The sequence below is a fragment of the Copadichromis virginalis genome, linkage group LG2 (genome assembly GCF_057382275.1).
Source record: "Copadichromis virginalis isolate Kocher_CV1m ecotype Utaka linkage group LG2, C_Virginalis_male_GT1.1, whole genome shotgun sequence".
Taxonomy (NCBI): Eukaryota; Metazoa; Chordata; class Actinopteri; order Cichliformes; family Cichlidae; genus Copadichromis; species Copadichromis virginalis.
In genome coordinates this window covers 14,625,299-14,646,307 of record NC_140619.1, presented here as the reverse complement: position 1 = coordinate 14,646,307, position 21,009 = coordinate 14,625,299, and the positions used below count along the sequence as shown (strand labels likewise).

General features: G+C 42.8%; 1 protein-coding gene across 2 annotated transcripts in view; it reads right to left on the bottom strand.

The window, feature by feature from the left end:
- htr4 (5-hydroxytryptamine receptor 4) overlaps nt 1–21,009 on the bottom strand; it is a 166,750-nt gene that overhangs the window by 19,837 nt on the left and 125,904 nt on the right. The gene's annotated exons all lie outside the window — the stretch shown is intronic.

Below are 21,009 nucleotides of genomic sequence, written 5' to 3'. Positions count from 1 at the left end.
TAAACTGATCACACTCACATACGACACGGACCTTCACAGTAAAACAGGAAACTCAGATACATGGAACCAGACAAGACATTGAACTAAACAGACAGATTCACAAACAGATGGGGAGACACCATAGACAGACAGGTACAGACGCAGACTTAGAGGCAGATCGAAAATAACACAGAACTTAAACAATCATCATCTAGAAAATGATAACAAACTAAAAGCGCTGGGTCACCGACCCAGGACCATGACAGTGTTTAGGGGTTAGGTTGATGCGTGATAATTGATACCTGGTTGGTTCAGATCTGAGGTGTGAATCAGAAGCACCGCAGGGCCAGAGCTACTGAGTAGGTAACATTTTCTGTTTAGTTTTACTTAAAGGAATAATTCTGTATTTTGTTTTATGTAATGTTGTAAACACACAGCACTCATTTTCCATATTTCCTATACACAGTTGGTCCTGCAAAAGGTGGAAGCTGTATGACATGAAGAGCTGTCTTCAGTTCAGTTTATAGAACTGCAGAGAAGACAATATTTCTGATGGAAATCCTGTCTTCTGGGTTTAGAACTACTGGTGAATATACCTTTTGCCTTTCTGAATGGCCACAATAAGATGCCTTCCTCAAATGTACTGTACATACAAGACTTAAAAAGACTTCATCAGGACCACAGATGTTTAGATGGAGGTGATGGACACTAACCGACAGCCACATGTGGCAGACGTGAACTACATATGGACTGTTTATCCTGAATTTAAATTGTGTGTGTATGCAGATGTGAACCAGATGTATCTATGTTGTTTATGGGGATTGCCATCTTTCATCTGGGCAGAGCTGACAGAGAGACAGAGAAGGAACAAACAGAGAAGAGAGAAGTGAAGTTAGCGAGGCAGCGGCCCACACAGCAAGTCCATTTAATTAGGAAGAGAAAAGCCCTGCAGCCCAGTTTACTGCAGTTACCGACTGAAAACAGCTAGCTGCTCAGTGCACATGTAAAGTACTTATTGCTGAAACTAGTTCTACTGTAGCTGCTGAATAACAGCACCAGAGCTCAGGCTGAAGCTGGTTTAGAGCAGCGATGTTGTTAGGGATGGGTGGTGAAGGAGCGTCAGCTACAACTGCACCAAACCTCTTCATGCAACAGAGCTTTAAGGCCTACTAATCAAGTCAGGACTTTAAAGTGTCAGAGCCAGTTAATGGGGGTCAACTGTGGTGGTGGTTCTACCAAGACAATAAGTTACAGAAACCTGTACCAGTACTGAAGCTGATCTTTATTTTATAATTTTAATTAATATTTTTACTTCTGGTGTGCAGGTTTGAAACATTTAATAAGCTCCAATATCAGTTTTCATTGTCTGTGGTCTCAGTTATCCAAGCCACTGTAGTCTTAACTAGAGATGGCACGATACCACTTTTTTATGTCCGATACCGATACCGATATCATACATTTGGATATCTGCCGATACCGATATGAATCCGATATAATGTTTTTTAATCAACAAAACTGTTTTTTTTAAATATCTTGCTGAATTTTGTATAAGTTCATACTCAAGTTTAAAACAACAACTACACTAAAGCTATTCTGTTATACCTGTATGCAAAAAAAAAATGTTTCATAGTTCAGCAATACTGATCAATCTAATAAACTTAAACCTACACCATCCTCCCTATTCTGGTATTTTAAAGAGTACTTAGCGTAAATATTAAGCAACCTAACTAATAGGGTTCCAACTCCCAGCAACAACAAAAATAAATAAATAAAAAATAGGGAACCACCCCTCACGCTCCACCTCATGATGCTTAATCGACGTAATCAACCTTAATTTGATGCAGTGTGAAAAAAAATGCACAGAAATCAATTATTTTTCAAGAAATATTAAATAGATTCAACATCTTTCTTCAACAAAATTGCAGACTGCACAGATGGTACCTTCCCAAAGGAAAAAGTACTATAGCTTACTAGGGTATATTTATTACCGTAGACTCAACAGTTACTATATACAGTAATGGACTTCTATTCCTTTTACATCAAATTAAAACTTTGGGTGTAAGATTCGGATAATTATTTATTAAAAGCTAGGCATTTTAAATGAGAATAAAGAAAAGTGTGTCTTTGTGCCCCTTTTCCCTGTTCATGCCCTATCGGCCCCCCTGGCTAAACTTTGCTAGATCCGCCCCTGCACAGTTACAGCCGTCAGCTGCGTAGAAAAAGATCCTGGTGTAGAAAGTAATATTAAATAAATTCTAACAACAGCTTATCAAGCTTAAACGTGCTGCTGTTGTTTATCCACTGGTTTCCTCTTTCTGGTGCAAAGTGGGCCAAAAGCAAACTAGAGAGACGGACTCGCGACAGAAAAGCCGATCAGCTGATCGTTAAGCAGTTTCATGATTGAAGTAGCAGCAAGAGGAGGCAGTCGCTCCATATATGGCTTGTTAAGCTTAACGCAGGAATGCTTTACAAACATTCAGAGATGGACTTACACACTTGCTTTACTTCTCTCGGGGATAACTTTGTCGGAGATGAAATGCCGGGTTGCTAGCGAAGCTCCACATGCTATCCAGACCACCGACAGGTCCCGCATGCCACAGCCGCTCTATCACGTGATGCATACTGCTCCGACGTGCTAACGTTCTGAGGCGAGTTAAGGCGCGTTGCAAGTTTTGTGAGGTGCTTTCGTGATATTTAATGGATCGGATTACATTTTTTATTTTTCTCCGATATCCGATCCAGTAATTTAGGTCAGTATCGGACCGATACCGATACGTAATATCGGATCGGTCCATCTCTAGTCTTAACTGCTGAAGACAGCTGGACTTTTATTTGGTTCATGAAGCTTTTAGCATAAATTTCTTACAGAAATTTCAGTTTGACTTTAGTTGGATTGCATTGTGCGAGATGTCCAGCCTGTCCAGGTGTAGTCTGTAGTCACCCTAACAGCTGGGATTGGCTCCAGACTAACATTATTCTGAATACTTAATCATGCAAAACTACACTAGTAGACACAAATCCACAGTGGAAGCCACGAAGTAAGAGGAACTTCCTTCTCCTGGAACATGGAGAGAAATCCGAGTTGTTTCATCTGCAGCGTCTGGAGAACTTCTGGTTGGACGTCTTGCTTCGACACACTGATGATGTTCCTGGGTTTCAGATGGCTGCTTATCTGAGTGCATACAGCAGTACCATTTAAAGAGCTATGATAACTTTCACTCTTATAGCTCTGAAAATGGCGCTGTGGTCTGCAACAGGTCTCTCAGTCGCATTTGTTCAGATGCAAGTACATCAGCAATCAGTAGTCTCTTACTCACATGTCACATATGCACCTTAGAACACCCAGTGACGGCTATTCAGTGCTGGTCAGATGATACTCTGATGGTTTTTAGTTTTGCCCTGGGATTCATTCCAGGAAGGGACAGAAAACAAAAATCACAACAGAAAGAAAAACAACAGCGAGAGGTTTGCAAAGAGCATTGTTCTGTATGTCAGCACGTTTTAGGAGAAGAAAATAGAAAAAGTAAATTAAAAATTATTAATTAAAAAGTAGCAATAAATAGAATATGCATCTTTTGCCAGTTGCAGATTCAAAAACACTTATACCACATTGTTTAAAAAAATCATAATAAAGAAACTGACAAAACAAGACAGCACCATACACCACACAGGTTCATACACCAACTCGTATACAGCTATTTAAAGTTATTTTAAATCCTATTACTGGTGAGCTACCAGGTAACTGAAGTAGTTCAATGGATCAGACTGTTGCTGTACACAAATACAGGTCCACATGAAGGAGAACCAATCAGTACTTTGGGCTGTATAAGCTGGAGAAATGGCATCTACTAACTGCTATTTCTTTAGGTACACAGTGCACAACCTGATTTGAGTTTGTTTTGTGTGTGTGTGTGTGTCAGTATTAAGAGGTCTGGCAGTCTGAAAGCCCCCAGGAAGGTGAGAAGCGTTGAGGAGTGGTGTAATTAGACCTGAGCATCCTGCCAGCAGCAGCAGAGAGAGGCAGACAGACTCAAGTGGCCAGTGCAGGGTAAATAAAAAAAGATGCTCTCTGTCAGGAGTCTGAAACCTCTCAGTCTTGTCAAGGTTCTTCTAATTCTCCATACAGCTTCCTACTCTCGTTCCAAATTAACATGGAATTATCATCTAAAATGACACCTGTGGTTTATCTGCTGTGTAATCTGATATTTCTGCTCCGAATGACCAAAAATAAAATAACAGAGGAGTTTTCTGTCTGCCAGGCATCTTTAAAGGAACTCCACCTGTTTGCAGGTCTTAGGGAGCCTGGCTGCATCTTCTGCTCATTGTCCTCATGACACACCAATGGTATCAGTCTAAAGCTCCCACGTCACCTCGTTCACCAGTTTTTACATGCCTGCCCATGCCTGAGGACAATGCCTCATCACCCTATTATGGCTGAGCGGTTTGAAAAAACTAAAAACAGCAATACATTGAAATCAGGAAATGCCACCATTTGCCACCAACCCGAGTTGACCAGTTTCAGACCAAAATTCTGATTTACAGGTAAAGAAAGAATAATCCTGACTGTGCACAGCCGTATATGTATTAACAACTAGGGCTGGGACATATCATACCGTTCACGGTAATATGGACTGGACTGATTCTTATGTAGCGCTTTTCTACTCTCCCGGAGTACTCAAAGCAACATGCCACATTCACCCAGTCACACCCATTCTCACTTGGGGTTAGAATCTTAACCAAGGATACATTACATGCAGACTGGAGGAGCCAGGGATCGAACCCCCAACCTTCCGATCAGTAGGTGACCTGCTCTACCTCCTGAGCATACAGCCACCCCTAATACCAGTATAATGTTAAGCAATGATAAGAAAATGAAATATCGCGATAGAATATGGGTAAAATGCGCATGCGCAGTGCCCCTGTTTTCATACGCACATGGCAGAAAAAGCATGGCGGCGACGGAGAATGAGAAGGGCGAAAGTGGATCGTTTAATGAAACAGATGAACCAGAATTGGTTTGTAAAAATGCTGCAACTTCAGTGATGTGGAACTGTCCGTCAGAAACATACCAAAGCACAATTTTTGGTAGAGCATGCAAGCAGGCTGTCGTTATTACCATGTTTTTTGGAAAATAAGTCACTCTTAAAATCCTTTGATTTTCTTAAAAATCGACAGCGCCCCTTATAATCTTATGTGTGAATTCCGGTTGTACTTACTGACCTCAAACCAATTTTATGTGGTACACAGGGCTCGAAAATCTGTCAAAAAATGTCTTAGTACGACTTTGGTAAGCTACGAAGCCGCACCACATGATGGGTTGTCAGAGCATTATGGCTATCGTAGTCAGGCGCCTCGCGGAGTGATACATACAGTGCTTCAACATAATATTACTGTATTGTGTGTGTATAACCGCTTTTTAAGTTTTGTGGATATTATACATGGTTATGCTGAGGATATGTCGGCCAATTTCCACTGCAAATGTCTTTTGGTTAAACTTTCAGCAAGGAATTTACATCTGCACTGTTAAATTTTTATATAACTTTAATGCTCATAAAAACCCAGCTGCTTGTTTAAGTGAAAAATACATTGATGAAGTATTTTCTCTCACGTCAATTATATCGTCAGTTATATTGTTATCGCAAATTTTCAAATATGTATCGTGATAAATATTTTTGGCCATATTGCCCTACCCTATTAACAACCACGTTATTGCATGCATTAAAGATAAAAGAGAATATAACATAACACGTTAATGCTATGTTATATTCTGTTGTATGCAGTGTCTGCTACAAGCTACAGAGACTCTCTTAAATAATTGCCACTGTAATTTCTGAGAATGAGAGCAGACACTAAACAGCCAAATACTATAAAAACATGTAAATGTGAATCTCTAAAGTCATTAAACACAACAGCCGAGGTAAACCGAATCAATTTAAAACAGCCTCTGTGCTTCATCCTCTATTCATCTGTAAAGAAGGTTAGAAAAGAAGAGAGCTCAGCATTAAATTTGTTTCTGCAGCCCCTCCCCCTCTGACTCTCATCATGCACCATTCCTGTATGTTTTGGACATTGATATGTTTTTCGAGGGTTAAAAATCACCAGAATCAAGGAAAAACATATTGGTGGCATACAGAAAATGTTAAATATCACAGAGCTGCAGTTTTATCACCAGAAACTAAAACCACTTTTATCTCACAGTGAAAACAGAACAATATTTTCACTCTGAGCTGCAGTCTGAGGGTCCGTCTCCCTCACTGGGAAACTCAGATGGGCTGCAGATGAGCTGTGCAGACGGAGATGTGACTGTGCGGAGGTTTTCTGGGGTTTAGTCGGGTTTAAGAGGAGGTGGGAAAGGCCAGCAGAGCCACACATGAGGAGTATCAAGGGGCTCATACTTAAGACGAGCCCTTCAAGGGCTGTCAGTAAAATCTTAATATCAGTTCTTAAATATTGATGTTTATTAGATTATTAGTTTTTGTTAATATCAGCCTGCCTGGGAATTTTATTTGGAGTTTTGTTAATTTTCTTCTTCTCATACCAATGACGCTCAGCTTTAAAACAGGAACCACACGCACACACGATTCTTCAGTCGATTACACTGTTATCGCTGCAGCAAGAACTCTTTTGTCGGAGCTGGCTGGGAATGAAAAGCCCCCCTCACTGCCATTCTTATCATCACATCACTTATCCTCACACTCATCACCACTCTTCATCCTTCTCACAGGGTAAAGTAATGATCAAGCCGGCAAAGAGCCATTCAGAAATATTTCAGGGAAACCATCTCCAGAGGCATTCATGGAAGGAGTAGCCTTTCAAACAGTCTGCTGCAACAAGAGGACGATTTTTAACTAACAGATAAAAAGCGGCGCTGCTGTTTGGAGCTTTTTTAAGACCAAACCGATCGAAGACAATCGGCCCGGAGCACATCAACAGGCAGGGAAGATTAGCAGCCACACACACACACACACACGCACACACACACACAGAGATAAGGAAGGACAAAAAAAACAAAGGGCATTGAATACACAGCTACATTCAAAATAGAAATCCAAATACTGAGGCTGTGTTAGAGTGAGGGGCGAGAAGAGAAGATAAACCAAAAGAGGCGCAGAGATAAAACACACTCCTACATCTGCATGTACACACACACACACACACACACACACACACACACACACACACACACACACACACACACACACACACACAGCTATGAGGATGTCTCCAGACCCAGCTTGTGCAACAGCATTTAGCTAAAACACAGACCCCTGGTTGTACACTGAAGTCGTGCACCACAGCAGAGCTCTGTTTACCTGAGCTTTACTTTTATTGTTGGTGATGAATATTTTCTACTGTTAGGACAAAGAAATGAGAATCTATTGGAGATTATGTATCTGAATTTCAGGAGCGGGACCGCGCCTCCAAACACACTCCTTCTGGTTGCCACCTATATAGGTTCCCCCCAGTTCTGCAACTGTTCATTCTCGTTTACGTGCCCCACTCTCCCTCCCTCCTTGTTCTCAGTTCTTTAACTTCTTCACTTCTATTTAGTACACGGGGATCAGCCTGGCCCGGGAGCCGTCGCCAGTCCCCTTCGAGGCCTTCCCCAAACCGCAGCTCAATTCATGTCCAAGCATTCACCTTTACGTGCTAAAACGCTGTCAATCCTAAAATGAGGACGTGGGCCCAGCTAGTGAATTGGGATTTTTTAGCAGTACTGATTTATTTCACTCAGATAAAATATCTGTGTGCACATTTGCATGAGGAAATGGTGCGCAATAAAACACATAAGCCTTTCACACACCTGCAGGTGATTTAAGTTTCCTACACAAAATAACTAGAATTATAATTCCAGCTGTTTGGAGTCCAGCTGTGAGTCAAATCATCTGTGAGAGCAGGTTAGCAAAGCATGAAGGAAAACTACGCCTGACTAATATATTGCGACTGCTCAGGTTAGTTTGCAGACTTTCTAAACCTACACGCAGAGAAAGATTTCACTGCTCTGAAGCTGCACACAGTAAAAAGCTGCACAGTGACCTTTAAGAGGGATGATTCCAGCAGGGCCTCAGTTACTTTGGATCTACACATCTACACGTGCAGTCGGCAGTCCACACATGTATGTTCAAAATGAAATACCTGGATAATAAATGCTGTAATAATCTGACTGCTCCCACGACTGAGCCAGAGTGAATCATCTCTGAGTCTCTGGCACTCACACTTTCAAATATTCAAACTTTTTCAACTGTAAAAGATCTAAGAAATACATCACAGTTACGCCCATTTGAGTCCAAGTGGTGTTCAAAATACACCTGATGGCCTTTAAAGATGGTGCTGGTTGTATTTTCATACCAGATCCAGGCTGACCCTGCGGGTTGGAGGGCGTAAAGTGCAAAAAGTAAATCAAATAGGAAATTAAAAGTCTGCGTTGGTGAATAAATCTCTCCCTTCTTTGATTATTGTTATTGATATTCTGGGTGCGCAGCTGTAAAAGGTCACGCTTTAACCTCACCGTCCTCTAGAGTTCAACCTTCACCCACGCCTGATGTTAAAAAATGTTCACGCTTTTAGAAATTTGAATACACACATGCTGAGTTATGAAAGGAAAGTATGACTAAAGCTTTATCACACATATAACTTCTGTCTGTTTTGAAAAGTTCATGCATGAGTTTCAGCATCATTGTTTATCGTGATCGACACAGTGGGAAATCGATGAGTCTCAGTGATCTCAGATCAGATGTTGACGTGTGTGTGTGTGTGTGTGTGTGTGTGTGTGTGTGTGTGTGTGTGTGTGTGTGCGTGCGTGCGTGCGCGAGAAAGCAGACTCACTTGATAGAGCCTTGAGACAGACAGCAGCTAGACAGGCACTGGTCTGGTGTTGCAGAACCAGAGCAGCAGCTTGGAGGCAGAGGAACAGCCGCTGGAGAGACAGGAGGAGGAAGAGGAGGAGGAAGAGGGAAAACACACGGGAAGGATGACGAAGCAATATCAGAGGTGGCAGGTGCAGCCGGTGAGGAGAGGAAATAAATGACAAAAGGAATAACATAAATAGAAAAAAAATCATGTGAAAATATAGAGATAAAGGATGACAAATGGAATAAAGAGCAAGAAAGTAGAAACAGGGTGACATTAAGAAGAAAAAGACAAAGTTAAAAAACAGAAGGAAGAAATTATGAAAGGATGGTATAAAATTGAGAAAACAATGTGATTTATGTTCATAATGTAGTAAAAAAAATGAAAATATGAGCAGAAAAACAGCAGGTCAGAGGAAGGAGAGAGGGAAGGAAACAAAATAGGAAAGGAGTAAACAAAGGCAGGGAGAGAGAAAGGGAAAAACAAGGTTAGTTTACACCCAGACTAGCCATTGGTCAGGACAGGTGTGTGTGCGCATCATATTCAGAAAATAAGAACTGAAAGGATAAACAAAGCTCACGCAGACACCACACTGCCTCCGCTGACTTGTTCCCATGTATTTCTCATTTATATTAGCTTATTGGGGGTGTTGGATGGTTGGGGTGGTGGAGGGTGCAGTGTGATGGTCCCAATGATTCTTACATTTTCTCTGCAGAGCGTTCAGAGAAAATAAAATACCAGCACATCAGCACAGCTGCAGTCTGACAACTTCTACAGCAGCTTGATCACGATGACTTTGAGTGTGAAAGGTGAGGTCAGTCAGTCAGTCAGTCAGTCAGTCAGTCAGTCACACACACACACACACACACACACACACACACACACACACACACACACACACACACACACACACACACACACACACACCATGTCCACAATAAAAAAAGTGGTGGTGAAAACACACAGCGAGACCTCAGAGAAGAGCTGTGATGTGAGATGTGCAGTCTGTGGGGGGATTTCTGGTCATCGGGCTGAACGATTCTGCAGACTACTGGAAGTGCTGTTCCTATAAACACCATCCATCACTGTGATTCCTGTGGCACAGGTAAACGAGGGACATGTAAATGCCCGAACAGCTGTGTATTAGTGCGGTTTAGGGGTGTTGGTGCTTCCACGAAGGCTATAACCTGCTCTGGGAGCTGCAGCGTCAGCCTCGATCAGCTGAATTTTATGTTTTTTTAAATACTTTTTGGTAAATGCTGAAAATCTGACAATATCTGCAGTGCTGTCTCTAATCATCAATCACTCATCAATCCTTCCAGCACTGTGGTTGTTTTTACATCACTGCCTGGAAAACCACTCCAATGTAAGCTCCGATGCATATGCAATGAACACCAGCTTCAACCTTTCAACCTGAAGGATGAGGGAAGGAGCCAGATCTGGCAATCAGGAAAGGATTTTATCTGGATGTAGCCACACAGCTTGGGTTAAAATCCACCAAGGTTAGAGGGCTCACAGAGGGCAATAAACCACGCTGCTAACGCCGCTCGTGCTCATGACCTGATGGACTCCTCTGGGCTTGATGCTGAAAGCATCGCAGCCAGAGATCCACCATGACTGCAGAGATGAATGAAATAAAATTCGGACCAGCTGGAAACACAAGCTGGAGTCTGAGGTTGAAATTCCAGGTCAGCAGGTGCAAGTGGTCTGAATGGGAATTCCATGGAGTGGCTGGAAAATAGGAGCTGCACTGGAGACACTCCAGAGTTGGATAAGAAGAACGCTCTGAAGGGAAAAGAGGGATGGTTTTTAGATCCAGATGCAACAGCCTCCACAAAAACGTCCCACAGAGACGGCAGCCAGGACGATGAGACGGAAAACTGTCCAACGGTGTCAGACATGGACACGAGTCCGGCTGTTTCTGGGTCTGAATACATGATGCTGCTTTAAAGCTGTGGCATGTACACGGCAAGGACAGACACAGTCCAACAGTCCAGAGACTGGACACATACGGGCCTCCTCCTCTAGCCTCTCCACTATAAGCTCCTCCCACCCCTTCAAGGTACACCTTGTCCTGCCTTTGTGCTGACATTTCATTGATTAGAATTTTTATAATAGTTAAGCAGTGCCCACAGTTGAAGCCATCAGCTCATCACACATCACTGACGTGCGGTTGCTTAAAAATGGATTGGTTTGCATTTATATAGCACTTTTCAAGGCACCTAAAGCACTTTACAATTCATTCACTCTCACATACACACACTGGTGGAGGCAACAGTTGCCGCAGCTGCCCTGGGGCAGACTGACAGAAGCGAGGCTGCCATATCGCGCCATCGGCCCCTCTGGCCAACACCAGCAGGCGGTAGGGTAAAATGTCTTGCCCAAGACCCAAGGACACAACGACCAGTGGCCTGCAGTTGCTTGAAATCATGCTATATTATTCACCTTTACCTGAGCTTAGAGTCTTTAGATCAGACTTAAATTCAGCTGACTCCTCTCAGCTTAGCCTATCACAGGTTGTTACTGAAGCTGTCATATGTGCAGGCGGAGCCTCAGTGTGAGCAAGTGCAGTAGTAGCTGCAGCTGTGAGTCCGGGGCTGAATGCAGCCGACAGCATTGTCAGCATTCATCCCGGAGCTTGTAGGCACTTCCTGTTTGGATTTTCTCTGATTTTGTTTATATCTGCAAGACAATGCAATCCAGACACACACACACATATGCAGCTACACACATGCAGACAGACAGACAGACACACACACGCAGACAAGCAAAAATGTAGATGTGAAACATGATGCAGAAACAAATATAGGAACTGGAACAAGAATGCAAAAATACAAATTTTGCATCTCTTTTCATCATCTGCAGGAGTGCCCATGGAAAGATACACTAGCCACACGCACACAGGACAGTGTGTGTGGTATTGCTTCAGGTTAGTGTCTGTGTAAATTGTGTAACCAAACACAGGGACACACACTGAAAATGTGCCGTCAGTAGGAGAGAAGCAAACAGGGAGAACATCAGGAGAATGGCAAAAAGAAAGAGATGAAAATATGAAGAGGGTGGAAAGAAATGGAGACAAAACAGGAAGTATGGAGGAAAGGTGGAAAAGTTGAAGAATATTTGTAGAAAAACAGAGCAAGACACAAATGAACGAAAACCATGGCACAGTGAAGGGGCTCAGAGCCTGCGCTGTTAATTCAGTAGCTGTGAGTAAAAGTCACCCAGAATAAGTCCACTCACTTAGGTCTTTGCCACTCAGTTCTACCTCACTCGGGTCTTTGGTAACAAGCACGGTAACTAGTTATTATTCCAAAATCAGGAACGCGTTAGTCGTTACTGGGATTTAGATAGGCTCGTTACTCGTTACTTCATGTGGTGGCTATCGCGGAGCTTCCACAGATTCAGTAACATTAGCAAGTGGTGGAGGCCAGCAGGTGGAGGAGGGAAAGTGGACGCAGAAGGAAAAGAGACCCGAGGCGAACTTCAGGTAAGAAGTTATGACCTGCAGTCTCTCTGGGTCAGATATGAACCAAGTTTAGGTGGAGTTTATTTTCGTTATTCTGACTTTTTCCGTACTGCGTGATAGCTAGCATGACGGAGTTTCTATACAGCTGGGTGGGTGCTATGATGTTAACGATGTTAAACTTTATTTTGTTCATAAGTTATTAGAGTTGCCAACTGTCCCGTCTGGTATTCAGAGAAAATATTACGCGTTTCTTATTGAGGTGAAAAGGAACAGTTTGTCCCGTAATTCAGCTGCAATGAAAAAGGCACAAAGCTGGAGTTATTCTGTGTCTTTGCTGCACAGCTGCCTCTTCTTCTTTCATTCTCTCACCCTCCCTCTCCCGTTTCTACTTCAATCATGAAAATCAGTGATCAGCTGATCGGCTTTTCTCTCTTGTTTGTTTATCGCTCACTTTGCGCCAGAAAGAGGAAACCAGCCGATGTCGCGTTAAACAACAGCAGCACGTTTGATCAGCTGTTGTTAGAATTTATTTAATATTACTTTCTAGTATCAGCTGATGTTTGCTGGAGCCACAGCTGCAAAAAAGCTGCTGGTCATGATATGGTTTGGTTATCTGGTGAGAGGGAAACATGAAGATGAAACCAGGAGATGTCCTTACTGAATCACCAGAGCTGAACAGGTGATGGAGAAACAGGTTTACCTTTTAGGTGACATGAATGAGTTGAAGGGAAGTTATGAACTGTTTCTGAGAGACAAATAACACCAGGATCCTTTTTTATGTAGCTGACAGCTGGTAACTGTGCAGGGGCGGGTCTAGCAAAGTTTTGCCAGGGGGGCATGTAGGGCATTAACAGGGAGAGGGGGGCACAAAGAAATACTTTTCTTTCTTATTCTCATTTAAAATGTCTAGCTTTTAAAAAATAATTATCTGAATCTTACAACAAACGATTGATAGATTGATACATATATACCATCAAAACAGTGTACATCACTGTCACAACAGTGTTTATTTTCATTCAAAGGCTTTATGATTTTTCCTATAATGGTGGGCCGGTCTCTAGTCAAAATGCCCGGGCCAATTTTCTGTCCCAGTCCAGCTCTGTATGCAGCTCATCTGCAGTCTGGTGTTACCTACATCTTCCTATTCAGAAGGCAGAATTTCCAAGTTCTGAGTACAATCGAAAGCACCACGACTGCAGTTTTTGTGTTGGATGTAAAAGGCGCACATGACGCTGTGACGTAGGCTAGAATCATGGCAGCAGTCAATGACGGTCCAGGCGTGGGGTTTCTCTCGTGGAAATATGCACATTATCTTTTCCTTTCTATTGGTAGGTGGCACAGCGCACTTGTGGCAAGTAAGCAAGCTAGAAGACTGACAAAGTTATGGAAGCAACACATTAACAAGAGAAAAGAGTAAAACCAAAGTTACTTTCCCTAGTAACTAGTTACTTTGAAAGTAACGGGTAACTTGAAGTAACTGAGTTACTTTTGATAGAAGTAACTAGTAATGTAACTAAGTTACTAATTTAAAGTAACTTACCCAACACTGATTATGACCTAACAGTTCTACCTGCACAATCTAATAGAAACAGTTCCAATGAGGCAGAAAATGGCCATTTTGGCAGCAGTGCTCAGATCGACAGTTTTTATTCTAAGCAACGAGACGCACAAAGCAGAGGCCAAAGGTGAAGATGTACAGCGTCTTCACCTTCTTTCATTTCGTTGAATTCTTTAATGAAGTCAGAATTAAACTTTCATGGAAGATTTTGTCCCTTCTCCCAGATCTGTCACTGCTTCCACAGCGTCCTGCTCTGAATAACGCTCATCACGTCTTCATTTAGAAAACTTTGACACATTTGGCTGAAGACAGCCTGAGGTGGTGTGTCTCAATGTAACACGCTCAGCTGCATCAGTCACATAATAAGCACATCAATAATCCCTCTCTTAATATGATGAGGCGCCGTGTTGAAATGAGCCACTTTTCCATCCAATATGAGATGCTAATGCGCTGATTTTCTCCATCTGAAAAGACAATTAGCTGCTAATTGAAGTACAGTGTTTCAGTGTTTTGTGCGTCTGTCAGAGGGAGATTACCCTCGGCTGTGCGTCGTTGGAGAGTGCCTCATGTTTTTACAGAAATACAAAAAGCTGCAGAGGAATTCTGTATGTGGAGAGAAAGACCGAAGATGACGTTAAAAAACATCTCTAAGTGTGAATATCAGAACAGTTCTCTCAGACACAGATACAACATTCATTAATCAGCACGAGGCCCTGGAGTCATTACCGGGAACATTTCTACAGCTTTGGAGGTTCGTTTGAGGGAGTGATACAGGCTTAAAAAGCATCCTTTAATAAGCATTAAAGAGATGTCTGGTCTCCTGGGACCAATAAGTCGTATGGTCGTATGATGGAGATCTTCTCAGCCATGACTTCTAAGGGACAAGCTGGAGCTATCAGGAGTGGACCACCACACGTCCCAGTGGATACTGGACTACCTCACAGGACGCCCACAGTATGTGAGGGCACAGGGCTGTGTCTCTGATACGCTGGTCTGTAGTACGGGGGCCCCACAGGGAACTGTGCTGGCACCGTTCCTCTTCACCCTCTACACTGCAGACTTCTCCATGAACTCCCCACGCTGCCACCTACAGAAGCTCTCTGACGCCTCTGCCATAGTCGGCCTCATCACAGGTAAGGATGTCTCAGAATACAGACTGTGGACTCTGGACTTTGTGGACTGGTGCCAGCAGAACCACCTGCTGATCAACACCGGGAAAACCAAGGAGTTGGTGGTGGACTTCCGGAGACGCAGACCCACCACACTGGCACCGGTGAACATCCAGGGAGTGGACATTGAGAGTGTTCACCTGGGTGTTCACCTGAATAATAAACAGGACTGGAGTCACAACACTAATGGTCTTTACAGGAAGGGTCAGAGCAGACTCTACCTGCTGAGGCGGCTAAGGTCTTTTAGAGTCCAGGGAGCGGTTCTAAGACATTCTATTACTCTGTGGTGTCATCTGTCATTTTTTACAGTGTTGTATGTTGGAGCAGCAGTTTATCGACAGCTGAGAGCAAGAGGTTGGATAAACTCATCAGGAAGGCCAGCTCTGTTCTGGGATGCACCCTGGAGCCAGTGCAGGTGGTGGGAGACAGAAGGACTCTGGCCAGAATAACTTCTCTGAGGGACAGAGTCTCCCACCCCATGCATGTAAATATTGCTGAACTGCAGAGCTCCTTCAGTGACACACTGCTGTATCCTAGATGCATGAAAGAGTGTTTCCGCAGGTACTTCCTCCCTGCAGCTGTGAGACTGTACAATCAAAACTGCTCCCAACAAACATAGATGTTCAGTGCTGTAACAACTTCTACTGTTATAACTTGCACATTACTTTTCTCAGTTTATATATACACTCACTTATTGGAAGTTACATGTCTACTTTTTAATGCACAGGTACAATACACAATCTGTACTTTTCTAATTATTCTAAATATTCTTAACTATTTAAACATCTTTCAGTATCCTGCTCTGTTTGCACACTACAACCTGGGTTAGCCACTTATCTGTACTCTAATTTTAATAACCTACAGTACTCTGGTTTGGTAACTATTGTCCATGATGTAAATATGTAAGAATTGTGTTTCTGTTCTGTGTCCTGTTCTGTTTGTATATGTGTGTTTTTGCTCCTGATACAACCAAATTTCTCCTTGTGGGAAAATTAAAGGATTACTCTATTCTATTCTATTCTATTCTATTCTGTTCTATTGTCCACCTCTCACCGGCTAGTTTGTGATGTTTGGTGTGTGAAGAGTCTGCTAGGATCTGCTGCTGGAAACCAAAACCACCCGAAGGCTCATCAGCACCAGAGACTGTACACGGAGGACTGAAGCTGACGTCACACACCAGTTTAAACTCTTAAAATCAGCTTTTAGAGCCAAAGGTGGTCGTATTTGTGATGAGGGTGGACCACGAGGCAGGCTTTGTTAGCATCCAGCTAAAATGACTCCCTGGTCACCATCACAGCACCAACCCAGAGGTAAATTTTGTTACCATCCTCAGAAAAAGCCCACAAACTGTATTAACTTGGCGTTATATTCATAATTCATGGCAGTGGCTCGTGTTTACACCATGATCTGGATTTCCTGCCTCGCCGTTGGTCTGCTTGTAGCTGCTGTGTGTTTAACCACCTCTGTGACTCAAACTCAACGTGTCACTAATGATGGAGATCTTCCATTAAGTCAGGGTAAAATATACTTCAGGTCGCTGTCACGGATCCAAAACAATTATAAATATTCGGATATTAAATTCTGAAATATTTCCATTCATCTTTCATTTCCTCAGGATGCTTTTACCCTCCATCTCATGTTCTTTACTCTTTTCTTTCTTCTTCTCGCTTCCTCAGCCTTTGTTCTGCACCTCCTCTTCCTCATTTTTCTCGCCTCTTAAATCGCACCGGCTCGTTTTAACTCCTTACATTCTCCCGTTTGGTTCTTCTTCCTGCTTCCTTCTTCATGTTTCTCTCTGTTTAAATAATTTTCTCATACTTATTTTCTTCCTGTTTTTTCCTTCTGCACAGTCAATGTTTTTCTGTTTTCATCTTTGTGAAGAGTTATTTATCCAGTTTGTTCTTTCAGCACCAACGACTTTCAGATATATGACCCCAGAGACCTGCAAACACTCTGCAGGCTAATGTGTGTGTGTGTGTGTGTGTGTGTGTGTGTGTGCATAGACTATAAGTATTGTGTATCATGTTTTCCTTCAGCTGCTTCATCATAATCAGAGTGTGTATCAAACAAACAGCTGATCTTCACTACACAATAACACATACATTCATCATCTTATTTTATCGTCAAAGTGAAAACTGGACCAGTCTGCTGACTGTGCATGCAGCAGTGAAGCCTGATGAAGAGGCCAGTAAAGAATAAGAGACAGTGTGAAACAGGAGCCAAAGCACAGGTTGTGTTCACGCTGCTGTCACTGCGACAGGTTTCCTCTGTAACTGTGTGCAGCTCTGTGTGAACGGAGCGGCTTGACTCAGTGTTTGTGTCCTGGTTATGTCTCTGCTGGTTCTAATTATTACCGTCAGATCAAAACAAATTATAAGTCCCAGCTTGTCTTTGAGACATTCATCTTCCTGCGTGAAGCTCCAAACTTTCTTCTTCTTATTTATAGAATCTAATATGTTTGTGTTCATCCACTACATGTGATTTTTTTCCACTAGATTTATTTCCTGTAGCAGGAGCGAGAAGTCACATAACTTCCTTTGTCTCTTCGTATGCGTCAGCTTCCTTCACCTCCACGTTTATCAGCCGTCTCAGTCAAATTCATAACTGTACAGTAACAACGGGACAGTAAGGGGCCATGTCATTATCTGCCTGACTGAGTCGTGACTTTCCTGCAGTCTGTGAATAGCTCTGGTACAGAGAGCACGCTGAGTTGAACCGGAATGAACTCCAATCAGAGCGAATGAGCGCCGAGCGCCGCATCTATCGACACATCATTTCCCCAAAAGGCAGCTTCCATGACGTCTTCCTACACATGGCCAATTTGTTAGATGAAGTGACACCTATGCACACACACACACACACTAAGAAGGACCTGGTGACAGCACAGGCTCGGGTGACTCTGCATGGAAGGAGTCGCTGAAGACGAATGTGTCGTCACTTCCTGTGGATAATGTCAGAGCGCAGCGAGAGCTCGACTCAGCGCCCTGTGTGAATCAGACACGTATTAATCCCGCCGTGGGTCTCGCTCCAGAACACTCGCTGTAATGTTACAGACAAAGAAGCCATCTCAGAGCGTGCTGACACACCTCTGGCATTTGGCAGTGATTCCTCCTCCAGCTCTGTCAGGCTAAAGGTCTGCTGTAAAATCCAGCCAGTGTAGGCTTCAGGGGGATCTGTCATCTGGAACATAATATACATAATTGTGTTTTCATTAGTGTGAAGTCACCTGGAAATAAAAACCACGGTGGTGTAATTACTGCTTTAAACCTCACAGAGTGTGAAACAGTGCAGTGGTGGAAGTGACGCCAGTCTGCTTTTCACATAAATAAACCCGGCGGGTATGATGAAGATGATGAACAAGGTGTACACCCACTCCGTTGTATTTGATGCTGCGATATGTTAACACAGCCTTATGCGATTTTAATAACCGCGTTCCTCCCAGCCACTTTCGCTCTGACTATTTAAATGAATTCACTTCCTGCATGTTGCGGCACAACAATACCAGCAACAACAATACCCTCTGACCAGCAATAAGCTTATTGCTCACATTAACATCCACTTATTCATAAAAAGATTTTTGAAGACAGAAAGAAAAAGAAACAGAGCAGAAAATGGAAATGTTCTTTGCCTCCATTCTCCCCCCGTGCCTGTTTTGTCCATGAACGATTAATCAGTGAATGACTTCCTGTGTAAACACTGAGCACGGTGTCACCTCACAATGCTGCACCGCAGTACAAAACACAAAAACGCCTCAAAGCTGTGAAAACTGCTTTGGCCTGTTCGACTTCATGAGCCAATGAAGGAAGGTGACATGGGGGTTGTGCCCCATGCTCGCAGGTTGTTTTGCTGACCGTGCATGCAGTGGTGAAGCCTGATGAAGTGGATAGGTACCTCAGGTTACGTTTATATTCCTTTACTGTCACGACGTTCAGGAGGAAGATTACTCAGGCTAAACTTTAATCAGACTCATGTGAGGACATGAAAAAATCCGATCCCAAGCAACAACACAGGAAGTAAAACCAACGAGGAGTGACAGAGTGAATAGCAAAGGCACACACAGACAAAGTGTCGGTGGCTTCTGACTTCCTGTCTGAATAACAGGCTGTGGCGTGTTTCATGATGTGGGCCACAGCCCTTCAGATACGGTTGAGTCTCCGCCCAGTCATCGTCAGGCTCAGGATCAATGATTACTGGAGACGTCTGTCCGGTTCTTTTTGAGATCTGTTAATCTCACTTAGCTGGACTTCTTTATTTTTTTAATGTCATTTCTAAACCAGACTGAACATATATGATTATTTATATTAATATTTCCACAAATAAGAGGTGATGTGCGATGTCACTGATAAACACGTGTTATTGCCTGCAAGGAGCTTCACATGAATCCAGTTTTTTATAGAAAACCTTAACTGTCCCACAAAGACAACCACTGTAAATGTAATCTGATTACATTACTCAATGAGGTGATCAGGTGATAGGACTGACACACCTGCTCTTCTGTCTTTGCACCAAGAAACCTGTTTTAATTTGAAATTTTTTCATTATTTTACATTTAATTTTGATTTTATTTTAAACTACTTTGATTATGTAAATTGATGTTAGTTACTTGATTATCATCTCTCACACCCAAAGTGCTTTATCTGCGATCAGTGAATCAGAAGCTGATTCGAGTCTCACCATCGCAGACAAGGTGATCGTTTACCTGCAACATGATGCTAAATATTAAATATGGATGCTGCGTCTGTTTCCTCCATGTCTTATCAGCCATATTAGTTGTGGGAACAGCAACAACAGGTAATTCTGGTAAGAGTGATGGTAATAAGCTGAAAATGTTCTTTAGCAGTGTGGAGCATACAGAGTACGACACAGAGACATGAGGAGGACAATCTTGGATCCCAAAGGGATCCAAAAGAAAAAGAAATGATGGACAGAGCGATGCATCATTTATTTGTCACCTGCCAGGTGTGTGCAGATGTAGCTGGTATCCTGGGAATCACATTTGTATGTTTAGGTTCTTTGTGGGTGTTTGAGCGTGACTGTCAAACTCTGAAATGTGGATATTTTTAATCTGAGAGGTCACACAAGCACCAGATACAGTATAGTATACAGCAGCGGTCCCCAACCCCCAGGCCTCGGACCAGTATCGGTCCGTGAGTCGTTTGGTACCGGGCCGCGAGAGTTGAGGCTCTGGTGTGAAATGTATGGTTTTCAGGGTTTTTATTGGTTTTCAGCGTTATGTTGTTATCGTTTTTATCGTTAACTCGGTTTTCCTGGGTCTTTTCACGTGTGTTATGAATAAATCTTTTTTTCGGTACCGGTACTAGTTTTATTTTGTTGTATTTATCCGCGACACCTTAAAGGCCAGTCCGTGAAAATATTGTTGGGCATAAACCGGTCCGTGGCACAAAAAAAGGTTGGGGACCGCTGGTATACAGTACATTAGATCACACATTGTTGTGCCTCCACAGAGCCCACAGATCCTGATCATTAACCAGGGAGCGCAAAACTAACTGACTAATGAATGTCCTCCAGTCCAGAGGTGGTGCTGCACGGAGTGTCACACCAGGAGGCTTAATTATGTGTTTGTGGTGAATAACATGCCTATAACACTGGTATTACAGTCAAATATTAGTACAGGATAAGTACAAATATTTTAAAAAGTCACCACGCAGGAAATCCAACTTCTAATGACGTTCATTATGGAACGCCATGGATTCTTCCTCCCGAAAGCAAATAACATGCGCTGTTGGAAAACTGTGCTATGGAGGTATAGAATATTAATATGAGTGCAAAATTAAATTTAGCATGCAGTTCTGAAGACTAAATTTAATTTGATGTTAAGTTTGAACATTTGTGGATGAAAACAGTTTGATTCCACAGCGGCAGGAACACAGCAGAGCTGACAGGAAAGACAGAAACGCCCCGCGACTCAAACATGAAGGCTCCAGCAATATCTGACATCTATGTGTGTGTCCTGCAGAGAATGAACA